Genomic DNA, 6,000 nt, shown 5'->3' with positions numbered 1-6,000 from the left:
TGCTACGTCTAGATTCAGCTGGACAGAAGTATTTTCCTGGGGGAACTTAATGAGGGATGCTATAGCAGGTAACAAAAAATATTTTTGACTGACCAGTGATTACATTTATATTTCTGCTGTTCATCTTGGGTTTCTGCATATCCCTTATCCAAAAAGGCCAATGTCATGGTCTGAAAACGCATATACGTGAAACCTTTCCTTTCAACTCTTCAGAACACATCTGAGACAAATGACCATTTCCTAAAACTGATGACCATAATGAATATTGTCTAGAGAGTACAATCACCACTTCTGATGAAAAATCCTTATCAAAAAGGTTGTCTCAAGGAGAACCAAAGTTAATGTTTTAGTTTTTTCAATGTGAGATATCTCATGGTATGAATGTTGTTGTTGTTGTTTATTCGTTCAGTCGCTTCCGACTCTTCATGACTTCATGGACCAGCCCACACCACAGCTTCCTGTCGGCCGTCGCCACCCCCAGCTCCCCCAAGGTCGAGTCCGTCACCTCCAGAATATCATCCATCCACCTTGCCCTTGGTCGGCCCCTCTTCCTTTTGCCTTCCACTTTCCCTAGCATCAGCATCTTCTCCAGGGTATCCTGTCTTCTCATGATGTGGCCAAAGTACTTCAGTTTTGCCTTTAATATCATTCCCTCAAGTGAGCAGTCCAGCTTTATTTCCTGGAGTATGGACTGGTTTGATCTTCTTGCAGTCCAAGGCACTCTCAGAATTTTCCTCCAGCACCACAGTTCAAAAGCATCTATCTTCCTTCGCTCAGCCTTCCTTATGGTCCAGCTCTCGCAGCCATAGGTTACTACAGGGAATACCATTGCTTTCACTATGCGGACCTTTGTTGTCAGTGTGATCTCTCTGCTCTTCACTATTTTATCAAGATTTGTCATTGCTGTCCTCCCAAGAAGTAAACGTCTTCTGATTTCCTGGCTGCAGTCAGCGTCTGCAGTAATCTGTGCTCCTAGAAAGACAAAGTCTGTCACTGCCTCCACGTTTTCTCCCTGTATTTGCCAGTTCTCAATCAAGCTGGTTGCCATAATCTTGGTTTTTTTGAGGTTTAACTGCAACCCAGCTTTTGCACTTTCTTCTTTCACCTTCGTCAGCTCCTCCTCGCTTTCAGCCATCAAAGTGGTATCATCTGCATATCTGAGATTGTTAATGTTTCTTCCAGCGATTTTAACTCCAGCCTTGGCTTTGTCAAGCCCAGCACATCGCATGATGTGTTCTGCGTACAGGTTGAATAGGTAGGGTGAGAGTATACAACCCTGCCGTACTCCTTTCCCAATCTTAAACCAGTCCGTTGTTCCATGGTCTGTTCTTACCGTTGCTACTTGGTCGTTATACAGATTCCTCAGGAGGCAGACAAGATGACTTGGTATCCCCATACCACCAAGAACTTGCCACAATTTGTGATGATGCACACAGTCAAAGGCTTTAGAATAGTCAATAAAACAGAAACAGATGTTTTTCTGAAACTCCCTGGCTTTCTCTATTATCCAGCAGATATTGGCAATTTGGTCTCTAGTTCCTCTGCCTTTTCGAAACCCAGCTTGTACATCTGGCAGTTCTGGTATGAATATGGATACATTTTTACGACAGGTGCACACAACACTGTTATGTATTGGCAGGAAGAGGAATATACATTCTAAAATTAATCCATCAGTATTTCTTACAGAATAATATGAATCAGTTGTTTGCCCCCCTTATATTGTACACTTATATTGAGCTAAAACCCAAGCGCCTGTAAGACCCAGTGTGAACCCCTAAAGAGCATTACAGACTATGAGAATGGTGCATCCACCCTTGCATGCGTGAGAAGGCCTCCCTCTTTGATCCTTCTGCTGCGTTTCCCCTTGTAGGCCTTCAAATGCATTTTTCCATGATAAACAGGTACCTGGAACCCCTGCTGGGAGGGGAAGTAGGTGGCGGTGGGGTGGGAGAGGGAGTTTTATTTATTTATGTATTTATTTGTGATATTTATCTACCATTAAACATAATAAAATACTCAAGTGGTTCACATATCAATATTAAAATCACATTTGAAACACAATATTAACAACACAACATTAAAAACAATTCCAATTACAATGAAGGCAATACAAAGAGAAGTAAGATGGAGCAGCGTGATTAATTTAATTACAGCTCAAAGAAAGCCTGGGTGAGCAAGTGTGTTTTCGGGAGGCGTTTGAAAGTTGCCACATTTTCTGCCTCCCTCCTAAACTACATGAGTTTTTTTCCCCCCCAAAGTGTGGGCACCACTCCCGAGAAGGCCCGCTGTCAAGGTACTGCATGGAGACCTTCCATTAATTTCAGAATGACCAGCGAGGTCTGACCATCTTAAAGGTCGCCTGGATATGTATGAGGGAAGGCGGTCTGCTAGATATCCTGGTCCCAAGTTGTTTCGGGCTTTGTATGACAGTAGCATAACTTTGTGCGTGGCTCAGTAGCTACTGGGCAGCCAGTGCCATTCTTTTCACACAGATGCTATGTGCGCATAGCTCGGTGTCCCATGGAGCACCTTAGCTGTTCCATTCTGCGCTGCAAAGCAGAGGGCAAGTAATGCCTACTGCTTTGCCAAGAGGAAGAACCCTTCATCTGCCCTGTGTAATCCGGCCCTTGAAATGAAACTGCAAATTTGTGTAGACAAGCTAACTTCCTCCAATCCAGCAACAACACCAAATGTCTTATTCTTTGTAGTCCATTATCAGTGATACCGCAGAGCCTTCTCTGATGAAAACAGCCGTGATGTGCATCTCACCACTGACTGGCTTTGATGGCTGGCCACCAAAAAGATCCTGGGGCCTTAAAAGGTTTGTGGAATGCCTCATTTGACCCCCAGGGTTTGCCTTTGGCTCAGCTTCATGCTCAAACAAAAGAGATGCATCACAGTCTTTGACCCGCAGGCCTTCCTTGGTTCCCTTCACGGAAGAGGCCAAAGATGAATAAACAAGGGAGCACGTTCTTCTTCATTATGCTCTGGAAGGGGTGTTACGTGAGTCATATGAACCTTCCCAGAAAAAAGGCATGCGGCAACAAAGGGGAAAAGGTTATCAAGGGTTATTACAGGAACGGCTGCAAGAGGACATGGTGGGAAAGGATCAACTGTGGAGGCGGGAACTCTGAAATTGCGTCAGTCCTGCCTTTCATATTATGATTGTGGAATTAAAGAAACAGATCTGCCTTGTGTCGTAATATATACTCATTACGGGTTGGATCAAGACCTGGTTAGTTGCACCTAGTACCTACAGAAATCAGTGGGGCTTGTTACTCTGGCTTGATTTCAGTGGGAACTCAGTGTGGCTAACTTACTTAGAATTTGGATCTAATTCTATGTATAATTTACTTATTCAGGTATTCCAAGGTATTCATATTGCTTACACAATTAGGTAGTATAGAAATGCAATAAATAAATAAATAGTGGGTTTGCGGACCAGTTTTTTAACTTTTGAGGCAAGATTTGCAGACATTTGCACTTGCGCTAATGTGCATTAGTGCATGTATGTATTAATGCTAATGCACACTTGGAACGAAATTCTCATACAATCCTAAAAAATAACTGGTTCCATCAATGAGCGAACAACGAAGTGAAAGATGCCTGACGATCTGTGAAACACAAATAGAATGGATTTAACAAAATCCATACATCCCTACACCTGGTCATTATAAGAACCATAGAATATTAAAAACTGGTGCCCAAGTGTTCTTGTTTTCCTTTCCTTTCCTTTTCCCTCCCCACCTCTGTTTCTTTTTGTGTCATGTCTTTTTTGATTGTCAGTCTGAGAGCAGAGGCTACCTTATTTTTATTGATCTCTCTGGGTAAAAATAAGACAGCTCTTGCTCTCAAGCTTACAATCCATGGTCTGTTAATCATGAACAACCTGCAGTTCACAACCCAACAGCAAACCATGGCTTCTCTTCATGTGTTGTTTGTGATTAACAAACCATGGTTTGTTAGTGTGGCTGGGTTCAACAGCAACCCACACTCAACCCATACTGAACTTTGAGTGTGATTTGTCGTGTTGTGTGAATTCAGCCAATGTAGTGTAGTGGTTAGAGTGGTAAAAAGAAAGCAAAGATGGAAAATCAAGAGGGTCAGATCTCTCCAGAAGTCATGCATCTGATGAAGTGGGATGTTGTCCAGAAATGCATGTGCCATAATCTTTTCATACTTGGGAGTTACTCAAAACCACAATAATAGAAGCTCAGCTACAAGGTATAATGCAGATTAGGAAATTTAGCAGAGGATGCTTCCAGACTAGGGCTTTATTGTGCCATCACCCTGCCCCATTCACATAATTTTACCAGGGGTCCAGATGTTGTGGTCTTCCATTCACAGCCCTTCTGTGTTTCCCACTACTACTTCCATCTTTTTCCTTACTGCAGAAAATCAAGTAAAGAAAAAGAGGTGAAATTGTTGCCCAATGCCTTTTGAGTAGTAGCACTAGAAATTCTCCAACTGGAAGAACCCAGAAAGCCCAAGAGACCACCAACATGGTTAAGAAGCTATTTGAGAAAAGAAGTCTTTCTTCAAAACATGGAAGTCTAGCCTAAATGAGGAGAACAAAAAGAAACACAAACTTGCACAAATGTAAGCAGATGATAAGGGATACAAAAAAGGATTTTGAGGAGCACATTTTCCTCAAAGTATCAACAATAAAAAAATATTTAAATACATCAGAAGCAGGAAACCTGCTAGGGAGGTACTTCGACCACCAGATGACAACAGAGTTTAAGGTGAACTAAAGGAGGATAAGGAGATTGCAGAGAAGCTGAATGAATTCTTTTCATCTGTCTTCACTGCAGAAGATGTAGGACAGATACCTGTGCCTACGTATGTGTTCAGGGATGGAGTCTGAGGCACTGAGGGAAATAGTGGTGACAAAAGATGAAGTTCTCAGCCTTATTGACAATTTGAAAGCTAATAAATCTCAGAATCTAGATGGTATCCATCCCAGAGTTTTTAAAGAATCAAATGTGAAATTGCTGATCTTGTAACAAAACTAAGTAACATGTCCCTAAGATTCGCCTCTTTGAAAAGTAGCCAATGGAATTCCAACTTTTTGAGAGGGGATCCAGTTACCTTAACATCTGTTCTGGGTAAATTGATGGAAAGCATGATTAAATTATCAAGCGTATAGAAGGATAAGTCTTGTTGTTGAAGAATCAACATGACTTTTAGAAAGGTAAGTCCCATCTTACTAACCTTTTAGAGTTTGTGTGACTACCAACAAGCACGTGGATAGAAGTGATCCAGTAGACATTGGGTCAGATCCAGGATCTGCCTTCCTTGAGAGGAGGGGCTCCACCTGAAGGTCCCTCTGCCCAGTTTTCAGGGATCCTCCCCACAGCTCACCCCATTCAGCAGGGTCTCCTGTCTCTGTGTAGCATTTTTAGGGGGCTGGAAGGGCTCCTGTGTGAAGGGGATGGGGGAGTCCGGGGGGGGGGGTGTCTCCACAGTTGATATGCTGTGAGCTGGCTCCATTTTGAGGCCATTCAGGGCATATGATGTTCTGGCCATCCCACAGCTATCTTGGAGCTTTTCACGGAAAAACCAGATTTCCTGGGACTACTTTAAGTCTGATTCTTTTCCTTAAGTCGGGTTCTCCACGGTATAGTTGTTGTGTGCCCCAACCCACACATATCTGGGTTGCTTCTGCTATTGGGCGGTATAGAAATAAATAAATAAATAAATAAATAAATAAATATCTGTCAGGGATGCTCTGACCTGGATTCCTGCATTGAGCAGGGGGTTGGACTCGATGGCCTTGTAGGCCCCTTCCAGCCCTACTCTTCTATGATTCTATGATTCTATATACCTCAGGTATGCTAGCCCTGACCAAGGGTGTGGTACCCTTAACTGAAAAATCCTCTTACCAGAGTCCTTTGGATATGATTTCTATCTCCTAGTAGATATGGATAAATACGTGCCCTGGCATGTAGCCCTCTTTGCCACTGGTGCCAAGGAGATCAGAAAGAAATATACAGCAGA

The sequence above is a fragment of the Heloderma suspectum genome, chromosome 2, assembly GCF_057233095.1.
Source record: "Heloderma suspectum isolate Gila_16-S chromosome 2, 16-S_ref, whole genome shotgun sequence".
In the NCBI taxonomy this organism is placed as follows: domain Eukaryota; kingdom Metazoa; phylum Chordata; class Lepidosauria; order Squamata; family Helodermatidae; genus Heloderma; species Heloderma suspectum.
Note: the sequence above shows the minus strand (reverse complement) of the source record.